The sequence below is a fragment of the Triturus cristatus genome, chromosome 8 (genome assembly GCF_964204655.1).
Source record: "Triturus cristatus chromosome 8, aTriCri1.1, whole genome shotgun sequence".
In the NCBI taxonomy this organism is placed as follows: domain Eukaryota; kingdom Metazoa; phylum Chordata; class Amphibia; order Caudata; family Salamandridae; genus Triturus; species Triturus cristatus.
Window position 1 is genome coordinate 1,198,415,190 of NC_140591.1, and position 12,801 is coordinate 1,198,427,990.

A 12,801-nucleotide genomic window follows, 5' to 3' on the forward strand; every position below is an offset into this window, starting at 1 on the left:
TGAGTGTCAGTTTGTGTTTTGCTGTACTCTGCACTTTAGTCAAAGGCTGCTCGAAGCGCTTTCCAGTATTTTATCTCCTGTTTTGCCCTGATTTTGAAATTGAATTTACATCTGTTTAAAAAAATCGAACTTGCATCTGTTTTAAAATTGAATTTGCATCTATGATTACTAGTGGCACTATCGCACTTTAGAGGAGTGACTCGCGCTTCTCTACCGGCATAATCCCGAGGTGGACAACTGAGGCCGCCATTTTAGGCACGGCGCATTCTAGTTGTTTTGGGTGCTCTGCATTGAAATATGCGCTTGGCGCAAACGCGCAGTGGACGCGCCAGGCAGACGCGCCGCTGTTGCGCCAAAGGCACACCTTAGCAAGCCCGTCTGTGCCCGTCAGCGTCCTGGAAGCAGCCAGCGCTAGCCATGCTGCCTGTCTCACGCTGGATGCACATGGACCACGTTACCTATTCAGTCGCGCTGAACTGCTAGCACTTGATAAGCAGGGGGGTAAGTGCTCCAACTCATGGAGTGTTTTTGACAACTCTGATAAGATTTGTGAGAACTGCAATTTTAGTCTCTGTCCCAAAGAGGCGGAAGTAGTTTGTTCCGCTCACCTATCTAGAGTTACCACTAAGAGTCAGTGCATTCAGGCCGCCCTGATTAATGCTCGTTCAGTGGTCAAACATACGCAGGACATTTGGGAACTTCTCTCTGATGACCACTTGGACCTACTTTTCATAACGGAAACATGGCTTACGAGTACTCGAATCCGGCCATTGAATTAGCCATTCCAAGAGGGTATAAAATCTCCAGGGCAGATCGCAAGGATGGTAGAGGTGGAGGTATTGCTGTCATTTTTAGGGACAAGTGGACTCTTCACCGTGACGAAGTTTCGGGAAATGGGGATGGAGAGGCTCTTGATTATTCAATCATTATCTCGCCACACTTCACGCTGGGAGGTTTTTTGGTCTGTAGGCCTCCCGGCCCTGCTGGACCATCCCTGAAAGCCTTAGAGCACGTGATTGTTCCCAGGGCCCTTCGATTTTCTAACTTCTTACTTCCTGGAGATTTTAATATCCACTTGGATCGAGTGGAGGCGAGTAATACCAGGGAGCTTTGCGACTCACTGAGTCAACCCAGCTCTCCCAGTGGATTAGCTCATCGTCGCACCGAGGGGGTCACATCTTAGATCCGGTCTGTTCTAACTTCCTGCTATGTGTTAAAGAACCTCTGAAGGTAACTTGGTTGGACCATTTCCTGATTCAATTTTCATGGACCATTCTGATGTCCAAATCAGCTAGTAGCCTCTGCCAGAACAGGTTGTTTCATAGAATAGACACTTCTGCCTTGAGTTTGGCCTTGCTCGAGGCGCGGCCTCCTATCGCAAAAGATCTGGATGGAGCTCTGGAGAGTTACTCGAGTTGGATCTCGCAGGCAGTGGCTTCATTATCCCCTCCCCACATTCATAAGCGAGCAAGAACTTCTCCCTCAAAACCCTGGTTCTCTAGAGAGCTTAAAGAGCATAAGCAGCATTGTAAAAAATTGGAAAGAATCTGGAGGGTGGCCTACTGCCCCCTCGCTAAAATTGCTAGTAGAACGGCTCAGAAAGCCTACTATGCTGCCATTGGTATAGCCAAAAGCCGCCATTATGTGGAGCGCATTTTCCAGTCCAAAAGTAACGCTAAAGAAATGTTTTGAATTGTTCAGAGTTTTGAGCTGAGCACATTACTCTTCCTAACTCTGACATATGGTGCGAAAAATGTCTAGGTTCTTCATTGATAAAATCCAGATGATTCAGGCCAGCCTGGGACAAGGAATTAAAGGCCAGGCAGGACTTCCCTCTACAACTATCTCTGGTCCCAGTGCACTTCTATCTAGTTCATCTCCCTCCTTAGCAGGATTTATTACTCTCCAGGATTCACTGACCATTCTTAATTTGCTAAAATCGGGATCTCCAGTGGACCCCTGTCCTGCCAGGCTGTTAGCTGCTGTGGCGAAGGTAGTTAATCCTGAGGTTAATATCCTGATTATTGTCTCCCTTCAGACCACTATTGTTCCCTTGGAATGGAAGCAGGCCAAACTCCTTCCCCTACTTAAAAAGCCATCATTGGACATATCCACTCCGGCTAGCTTCCGTCCCATCTCATTTCTGCCTGCCATAGAAAAAGTGTGTGAGAAAGAGGTGTTCAAACAGCTGTCCAGTTTTGTAGAAACACCTGGCCTTTTGCACCCAGCCGAATCAGGATTTAGGGCTACGTTTAGCACTGAGACGGCATTGGTGGAGATGACGGGAGCGATCACAGAGTGTCTGGACGTTGTTGGCAGAGCGGCCTTGATTTTATTAGACCTCTCTGCCGCCATCGACACGGGACCACACTCTCAGCTTCTTGCTCGCCTCGCCAACATCGGTATCTCGGTTCGAGCATGGAATTGGCTCAAGTCATTCCTAGAAGATCGATCACAGCAAGTATGGCTCCCTCCCTCCTCCACGGTCCCTCAAAAGGTGTCTACAGGAGTACCCTGAGCCCTCTGCTGTTTAATATATACGTCACCCCGTTGATTTAGTTTTTAAATGGCTGGATTTAGCCCAACTGAAGTGTAATGAGGAGAAGTCTGAGGTTCTTCTGTATGGGTCTTTTCAGTTTAGGGAAGCCCTCTGGCCAACAAACTGCCCTCTACCCTGCTCTGTGGGTCAGCCAGTCAAAAACCTAGGTGTTTGGTTTGATGAGGACCTTAGGTTCTCCATACAAATATAAGAAACTGTCCGGACAGTGTTTTGGTACACTGAAGATTCTCAGGAAGTTTCTGCCCTTGCTACCAAGGGCAGCCAAGGAAATGGTCATGCGGGCACTGATTCTTTCACACCTAGACTATGCCAACACACTGTATATAGGTCTGCCAGGCTTCCAGCTGAGGAAGCTGCAAGTTGTACAAAATGCGGCAGCCTGAGCTCTGCTAAACATCCCCGTAAGAACTAGTGTGAAGCAATATTTGCTGGACCTACACTGGCTTCCCGTGGCCCAACGGGTCAAATTCAAGGACCTCATGCTGGCCCATACAGCCCTGCATGGCTTGGGTCCTCCATATCTGAGGAATCGCTTCAGCTTCTGTGTGCCACAAAGACTGTTGCGTTCAGCCTCCCGGCGGCTGGCAGTAGTCCCTCGGTTCCGTCTGGTACGAGTGGGGGGCAGCTCTCTCTCTTTCAAGGTGGCTCTAGCGAGGATTTCTCTGCCCTACACACTATGGAACACTACTAACCCAAGGTTGTTCAGGAAACTGTTAAAAACTTGGCTGTTTGCCTAATGTGCCGCTCTGGCCAGCTCCTTCCCTCCATCATTTGGCTTCCGCGCCGGGACACTCTTGAGTGGCCGCGTGCGTTATAAATGAAATTAACATAACATAACATAACAGGTGTGAACTTGTGGAACAGACTATGGCATCGATATACTAAAGGATTTGAGGATTTGAGATGGCCGCTGGACGGTTCATTTGATCTAGATGAAATTCAATACTTGCAGCAATGTTTGTTTGAGAAAAAGGTCAGACAAGCAATGTGGGACAGTTTTAATACATGGGAAAAACATGCTACAATGTTAGTAATTAAAGAACAAAAAGAGAAGGAATGAGAACAGAAAAAGGGAGTGTTGCAGATAAGCCAATGCATATGATTAATTAAAACAAACTGAATGGACAGAGAGTTTAGAATGACCACTAACAAGACATATGTGACACAAGAGAAAGAACATGTGGACAAGGATGAGGTATTAGAGAGACTATTGGAGAACCCCCCCACCATATGTCCCACAGGTTCCCATACCTGCTGCACAGGCACAAAATGCACCACTACAGATGGGTCAGCAGGGACATGCACCTCTAGTACCCATTTTAAATGTACCAATCCTTCCTTCCCCATTACCAGGTCAGCAATTGCCTGTCCCACCCAGACCAATACTTAATCCGTCTGCTGTTCAACAGCAGTCACAAGCAGGACAAGCGATATCTGCACCAAATGTATTGACTACCCCTCAGGTAAAACTTTTACCAAGGCTAGTGAATGGACAAAACCCTTCTGCATCCCATTCTGTTGGAAATACGCCTGCAGGTACCTCACCTTTGACTCAGAAGCATAGTGGTAATTTGAGAGATAGGAGTTGGAATTGGAGGGACAGACCTAATACTAGATATGGATCACAGAGAGATGATCCAGAAGAATTAAAAAGGATAGCCCATAGATGGATGGATGACATAAATAATACCACCATGAATACTGTTATGTCAACTGTAAATAGGTTTGATGTTTTTCAGCAAAACGTGCTCATTTAGTATATGACTGAAAGGATAGGGGACTGGTGTAAAGAACAAATCTGGGACGATGAACGTTGAAACGCATTCTTCTCTCTGCTGGGCATGCGGAGGCAACTGGACCCCAACAAGCCCCGGAAACCATCCGACGAACACTGAACCATAGACACCAGTGCTCATTCGATGATCTCAAGGGAAGGGGGTTTGGGAAAAAACAATAAACTAAAACAACTAGTTAAAATAAAAAGCTAAAATAATGAATGAAACAACCGGTGCATGTTTGTGCTGGTGGAGAAGCAAACTCTGGGTCACAGAACAATCTGGGACGTCTATCCTAAAACTAGGAATGAGTATGGAGACCAGCTCCTGCAGCAATTGTTAAAAGAATCAACAGAAATACAAATAAACAATGACTAATCATGCATAAACTTCTGCATTAGGTCAAGATCAATGATACCTTTTAGAGTCAGGTGAGTAAACCAGAAAACACACTCACACCATACTGTGCCAAAGATAAACACACACAAGCACACATTATACACTTATGTCAAGAGGTTAAACATAATCTGCATCCTGCAGCTGAAGTATATCCAAGGCTTGAGAGCTTACCCAAGACCTTCTTTCAGCAAGGAATACAGAGACGTATCAACTGGACAAATAAACACTGCAATATCTATCTATCTATCTATCTATCTATCTATCTATCTATCTATCTATCTATCTATCTATCTATCTATCTATCTATCTATCTATCTATCTATCTATCTATCTATCTATCTATCTATCTATCTATCTATCTCTCTATCTATCTATCTATCTATCTATCTATCTATCGATCTATCTATCTGTCTGTATATATATATATATTCCCCCGTTATAGTTAGTTCAGATAACTATAACTCGCGCGCCCGCAATCCACTGCTGATGACGTCACATATTACATCACTCAAGACATGGTCAGTAGCATCACTCATGACATCACTGATGACATCATCCTTGTGATAGAGTGGCGGTCGCGCGAGTTATAGTTATCTGAACTAACTATAACGGGGGAATTTCATTGTTTTTTTACGAGAGAAATATCCACCTAACTATAACCTGTGTGAAACCTATGGTTTTTTAAGTGAATTTGCAAGGTTTTTTAAATGCTAATTCCTAACTATAACGTGTGTGAAACCTATGGTTTTTTAAGTGAATTTGTACGGTTTTTTAAATGCTAAGTTATGTATTTCTTAATATATATATATATATTTTTTTTTTACCGTGCGCGCACCCCGTGATTTAAAAAAAAAAATAATTAAATGTTTTTTTCCCCCTGGGGGGTCCTTCTGTGACCCCCTGACAAAGGCTAGGGGGTCAGGAACTCTCTTCCCTGCCCCCTTTTCACGTTTTCCACCTTTTATCCCCCTTTCCTTTTCAGTGCGAGAGACAAAATGGCGGCCGACACTTCCTGATTTCGACCGATTCGAATGTTGACTGACATCTAAAAACCAATCAGAATTTCGCTCGCGCACGACCCCGTGCGCGCACGTGCGCGCACCGTGCGCGCACGGTGCGCGCGTATAGATATTTATATGCTTTTAAATGCTATTTTCTCAGGAAATACTGAACAGATTGACACCAGACCTGCAAAAGGCACTTCCCTGACCTGAGGACTACCTTTCTGCCAAATTTCAAGTAATTCTGTTCAGCCGTTCGGGCTGTACCTCCGACTAAAGGTCCTATGGAAAAATGCATGGGGAAAACGCGTTTTGGGACCCCCCTTTTTTCTCGGCCCCCGCTTGACGAATCACCCCGAGACATTCAGGGTAGGAGCTGAGTGGAGCGCCCCATTAGTTTTGAAAATTTCGCAAAGATTCGTCAACCGGCGTCAAAGTTATTCAAAATAGAATTTTGAGATTTCCTATGGAAACACGGTCCTAACTATAACTATCTACTGGCGACCGCCAGTAGATAATAAATATATATATATATATATATATATATATATATATATATGTGATCAAGGGCACTTTGTATGCTCGAAACGCGTCATAAGGCTTGGTGAAATAAATACGGTTTGAGCCATCATTCTTGGGTCCGTGACTCTTTGCTGTGGAAACAGACATCATGAAGGAGTCGTCTTGCTAATATATATATATATATATATATTATTCAACTACTTCCCAAATTACGGAAATATTACGGACACAGAGGCAATTGCAGCAAAGGGTTTATTTCGGCTGCATAGCAACGCGTTTCAGCTTTCGCCTTGATCACGCTATGTGACAGGCGTTTTTTGCACGTTATTTTAAATGCAGTGTCAAAACATAAAAGACAGACAAAAAACGTTCCAATAACCATGTGAAAACGGCGGCCATCTTATAATATGTAGTCTTACATTATTATCTTTTCAATTACTATCATTGCATTAATTGTGCATATTTCAGGGGAGAATTAAAGAAATGAAAAAGCAAACAAAATCGATCGACAGTCAATGTACATAGATCCTGGTAAATAATGCACGTTTGTTGTAAACATTCTTACGAAAATTTCATTGAAATAAAGATCGAGTTTGAATCTTGCCCAAGTGGGCATAGGTAACCACTGTTGATGAACACAATGTCTATATTACAAAGATTCAATTAAAATCAGATTGGATCAAATTAAATCCTGCCCCAGTGGGCATAGTAACCCCTGTTATGAATACAATGTCTGATTGCAAAAAATGGCATTAGAAAAAATCGTCATTGGAAAAAATCCAATTAAATCTAAATCCTGCCCACTATAATGTAAGACTACATATTACAAGATGGCCGCCGTTTCACATGGTTATTGGAACGTTTTTTGTCTGTCTTTTATGTTTTGACACTGCATTTAAAATAACGTGCAAAAAACGCCTGTCACATAGCGTGATCAAGGCGAAAGCTGAAACGCGTTGCTATGCATCCTAAATAAACCCTTTGCTGCAATTGCCTCTGTGTCCGTAATATTTCCGTAATTCGGGAAGTAGTGGAATAATAAATACAGGGTTTCCGATACCCTGAGTGCGGACCGCCCGACTGACAGCCTTTTGCCTGATCGGACTCTTGTTTTGGTAAATTACTGGAAGGAAGGCTGACCGCGGTATGGAGTGAGTCGCCAGGACACCGCGCGATATGGATCAATGGTGATCGAGCGGATCTAGGCTACCGTATTCCTGGGAAAAGGTGAAACGGCGGTTTGTGACCGGCAGACACTGTAAGACGACGTTCTAACACCCTGGTAAACAGCCCGGTAAGATTCTCCTACCTGCATCTTTAATACTGCTGTGAGTTGACGGCGTGTAGTTCTCCTAGATGCGAGTGGTGGGACTCCGGTCCGGGTTTTGTTGAACCAAGTTGTGTGCGAACCCCTCGATACGCGAAGGGAGCTGTTTTTGGATATCGGGATTGGAAAATCCTACAAACAGCATTGGCAACTGCTGAATATTTGGGTTTTGATGATGGCTGCAGCCTTAGAGGCAAGACGTAAAAACACAGCCAATAAATTATTTTTTGCTTTGGTGGATGATAATGGTGGAACCAATGGTGCAACCAATACTATCACAGAAGAAATCAAAATACAATCTTTATTCAACCAACTAGAAAAATTACACAGAAAGGAGCTTGCCAAATGGTGGGAGGCTGAATCTTTACAGAGATAAATTGATGTTGCACGAGTGCCCAGAGGCCTACGCATTTTTACTATACCAACTTATGAAGACCCTGACCCAGAAATGCTGGAAGAGTGGTCTAACAATTCAAATGCATGTTCAATTACTATGCTTCGAATATTAGTAAAATATGCCCTAAAAGACCGTTGCAAATTACTGGCTGAGATTGATGTAATTTTGGCTGAGTTGGAAAAAGTATCTAGAAAAGAAGTCATTGATGAATTTATGAAAAATCTATCTAAAAAAATGGATAAATTGGAAAAAGAAATTACAGCTAAAAAACAAAGGAAATTTGTGCGAGATTACAAGGACTATCATTCAGGCCGCACCCTTACTTTCCATAAGAAATATGATCACCTCTTTGAAAAAGATAAAGAAGGGGGTGCTCCAATCTATCAAACTAAGACAGTGGAAAGAATTGAGATATCGGAAAGTGACGTATCGGATGGAAGTCTATCGGATGCATCGACTTCGGCAGTATATTCCAGCATTAATGTAGCTCAGAAAAAGTCAACACATTTTTTAGCCCAATTTCACATGATGAACCAGGGTCGGACAGAACAAGTGCTCGTGCAGGGGGCTCAGAGAGGGAGAGGACGCGGAAGCAGAGGCAGAGGTACCGGAATAAACAGGCAAAGAAGAGGAGGAAAAAACGATGTAACAACCCCCATGGGAATGACGACAAGGGGGAAGAAACAACAAGTATGACTGTGGTCAACCTCTCCCATAGAACAATGACAACGGAAGAAACTAAACTACTTGCACTGGGTCTGTCTTTTTGTCCGACTTATAACTTGAATTTTGCGCAGACTAGAATAGATTTGTTTTATTTTGCGCGTAAATTGAAATTGAAAAAATGGTTTGATACAAAACATGTGACTGATGAGATTGCCTCACAGAAGGTAACTGTAAGCAATTTAAATGTTGATGACATTGAAATCTTGAATATTTTAACTTCCCAGCATGATCAGGAAATTGGAATTAATAATGTGATTGCAGATTTGCAACAATACGATATTGAGGGATATGTAAATCCAGGGAGTGGCTTTAAACCAAAGTCAGTCTTCCAGCCACAGATAGAGTGTGATGCAATTGATGTGTTCGAGAGGGGAGTTTTAAGTGATCTTAAAAAATTGCGGTATAAGAAGACTGCCTTTAACCAAAAAAATCTGACTCACGAACAAATGTTAGTCATTGACAGTTTAAAATCTGACTCAACCATCGTAATAAGACATTCCGATAAAGGGGGTAATGTCGTGATTCTAGACAAACATGCTTATCTGGAAGAGGGTTATAGACAGCTGTCAGATAACAGGTGCTATAACGTATCAGATAAAAGCTCTATATCTAGATCCAACAAAGAATATGGGAATATGCTTGGTGAGTGGCGTGAAAGGGGTCTATTAGAATGGGAGGAGTACAACTACCTAAAATGTCCCTACCCCAAAATCCCTATCTTATACCTACTGCCGAAATTGTATAAAGATCCACTCAACCCGCCAGGTAGACCAATCGTGTCTTCAATTGGTTCACTATTGGAGAATACATCTCGCTTTATTGATTATTACTTGAGACCATATGTGGTCGCTTTACCATCGTATTTACGAGATACTACACACTTTTTGACCATCATAGATGGCATACACTGGGAATTGAACTACACACTTGTAACTTTAGATGTGTGTAGCCTTTATACCAGCATCCAACATGAGTTTGGCTTACAAGCCATAAACATTACCTCAAAACACGATCTGTATCATTATTGGGACACTCAGAGATGATTCTGACCATGATCCAGTTCTGTTTGACAAACAATTACTTTTTGTTTGATGATGTCGTCTATTGCCAGTCACAGGGCACAGCCATGGGCACCTGCTTCGCCCCCAGCTATGCCAATTTGGTCATGGGCTGGTGGGAGGAGCAGGTGGTGGCACAGATGGCAGAATTCGATCAGTGTGTCCTGTGGCTACGCTTTATTGACGACATATTCTTCATTTGGAACGGAGATAGTGACTCAGTTAAAATCTTCATGGCAAAACTGAATAATAATTGTTACAATTTGGCCTTTACAGAACAAATCAGTACTACTGAAATTGAATTTTTGGATATTCAAATTGAAATCAAGGACTGCGGTATGCATACCAAACTATTCCGTAAAAAAACTGCAGGAAATAGTATTTTAAGTGCGTTGAGTTCACACCCAAAAAAACTGATACAAAGTATTCAGTTTGGCGAACTATTACGGGCCAAACGAAATTGTAGCTCTGAGACGGGATACCAAAAAGAAAAACAGACTATGATACAACGATTCAGGGAAAGGGGCTATGGAAAAAGAACGATCTCTGAGGCCTGTAAAAAAGTAGAGGCAGTTACACGGACTCAGCTATTACATCCAGATAAAAAGATCAAGGATACAAATACACTAAGATTTATTACCACCTATTCGTGGCAAGCAAGGGATGTAAGGATGACACTTAAGAAACATTGGCATGTGTTATTAACTGACTCTCATCTCAAAAAACATCTAAGTAACTGTCCTCAGATTACATTCCAGAAAAATCGGTCCTTAAGAGATGAATTAAGTCCCAACCTGGTAACTAGTATGAATGGATCGAAACAGAGTGGCAGAGCAGGCTTTCGATGCTGTAGGAACTGCAAAGCGTGCAGTAACAGCATTGATTGCACAACACTGAATATTTTCAGCAGTAAAAAGGAATTTGTGATTAAAAAATCTCTGATGTGCAATACCACCTATTGTGTATATGCATTGATCTGTCCTTGCAGTAAGGCCTATATAGGGAGCACAATCCATTGTGCTAAAAAATGAGTACTGGAACATATCAGGGCTATCCGCCACAATAACAGACAATACCCGGTAGCACGACACTTCTTTGACACTCATATGCAGAATGAGAAATTTCTCAAAATGGTAGTCATTGATGCTGTCGGAGAAAATGTCCGAGGTAGAAACAGATTATTAACTTTACGTAAATTGGAGTCTAGATACATTATAGATCTTGAAACCATGGCCCCCTTGGGTTTAAACTCCAATGAAGAATTGTCTGTACATCTGCATAAGTAAAAATGTAGCTGTGGAAATACTGAATTGAATGATTTTAGATAATCAGATTTTAATTAGGTCTTTTTTTGTTTTTTACTTTCAGGTTTTTTGCACTTTTTCTTGTTAGCTGGCTATCTAAACAACTTGATATCATGATATTTCGAGGAGATAATAGCATTAATTGATGATATATTATGGACTTGGAAGAGAATCTCTTAATGTGACCGACTGTTGCATATGGATATGGACAGAATATAAGTAACTCTGTTTGGTGACTAATGCCCACTTGGGCAGGATTTAGATTTAATTGGATTTTTTCCAATGACGATTTTTTCTAATGCCATTTTTTGCAATCAGACATTGTATTCATAACAGGGGTTACTATGCCCACTGGGGCAGGATTTAATTTGATCCAATCTGATTTTAATTGAATCTTTGTAATATAGACATTGTGTTCATCAACAGTGGTTACCTATGCCCACTTGGGCAAGATTCAAACTCGATCTTTATTTCAATGAAATTTTCGTAAGAATGTTTACAACAAAGGTGCATTATTTACCAGGATCTATGTACATTGACTGTCGATCGATTTTGTTTGCTTTTTCATTTCTTTAATTCTCCCCTGAAATATGCACAATTAATGCAATGATAGTAATTGAAAAGATAATAATGTAAGACTACATATTACAAGATGGCCGCCGTTTTCACATAGTTATTGGAACGTTTTTTGTCTGTCTTTTATGTTTTGACACTGCATTTAAAATAACGTGCAAAAAACGCCTGTCACATAGCGTGATCAAGGCGAAAGCTGAAACGCGTTGCTGTGCAGCCTAAATAAACCCTTTGCTGCAATTGCCTCTGTGTCCGTAATATTTCCGTAATTCGGGAAGTAGTGGAATAATAGATACAGGGTTTCCGATACCCTGAGTGCGGACCGTCCGACTGACAGCCTTTTGCCTGATCGGACTCTTGTTTTGATATATATATATATATATATATATATATATATATATATATATATATATATATATGGTGGTGGTCGTGTTTCCATAGGAAATCCGCAACATTCTATTTGGAATAACTTTGGCGCCGATTGACGAATCCTCGCGAAATTTTCAAAATAGGTTGGGCGCTCCGCTCCGCTCCTTCCCTGAAAGTCTCGGGGGGATTCGTCATGCGGGGGCTGAGAAAAAGGGGGGGTCCCAAAACACGTTTTCCCCATGCATTTTTCCATATGACCTTTAGTCCAAGCTACAGCCCGAACGGCTGAACAGAATTACTTGAAATTTGGCAGAGAGGTAGTCCTCAGGTCAGGGATATGCCTTTTGCAGGTCTGGTGTAAATCTGTTCAGTATTTCCTGAGAAAATAGCATTTAAATCAATATATATATCTATAGGCGCGTTCTGTGCTCGTACGGTAAAATGTACCGTACGCGCACGCTGCCGTGCGCGAGCGCGATTCTGATTGGTTGTTAGATCTTAGTAAACATTCGAATCGGTCGAAACCAGGAAGTGTCGGCCGCCATTTTGTCTCTCGCAGTTTGAGGGGGTGAAAAACAAAGGTGGAGAACGTGAAAAGGGGGCAGGGTGGACAGTTCCTGACCCCCTAGCCTTTGTCAGGGGGTCACAGAAGGACCCCCAAGGGCCAAAATTTCTTTTAATTGTTTTTCTAAAAATCGCGGAGTGCGCGTAGCGTGCGCGTACGGTAGAAACGGAAAAATTCCGCGAACTGCGTAACGTGGGTGCGCGGTGCGCGAAGCGCACCGTGCGC

At 42.4% G+C, this 12,801-nt stretch overlaps 1 protein-coding gene across 3 annotated transcripts in view; it reads left to right on the forward strand.

The window, feature by feature from the left end:
- The first annotated feature begins 310 nt into the window (after positions 1–310).
- Positions 311–12,801, forward strand: part of UBE3A (ubiquitin protein ligase E3A) — a 276,799-nt gene continuing 264,308 nt past the window's right edge. For 2 of the 3 annotated variants that reach the window (XM_085622887.1, XM_085622886.1), the window contains exon 1: positions 368–501. The gene's annotated coding sequence lies outside the window, so the exon portion shown is untranslated. Of the gene's footprint in view, positions 502–12,801 lie in introns of all 3 variants that reach the window. The other variant, XM_085622883.1, reaches the window with a different exon arrangement.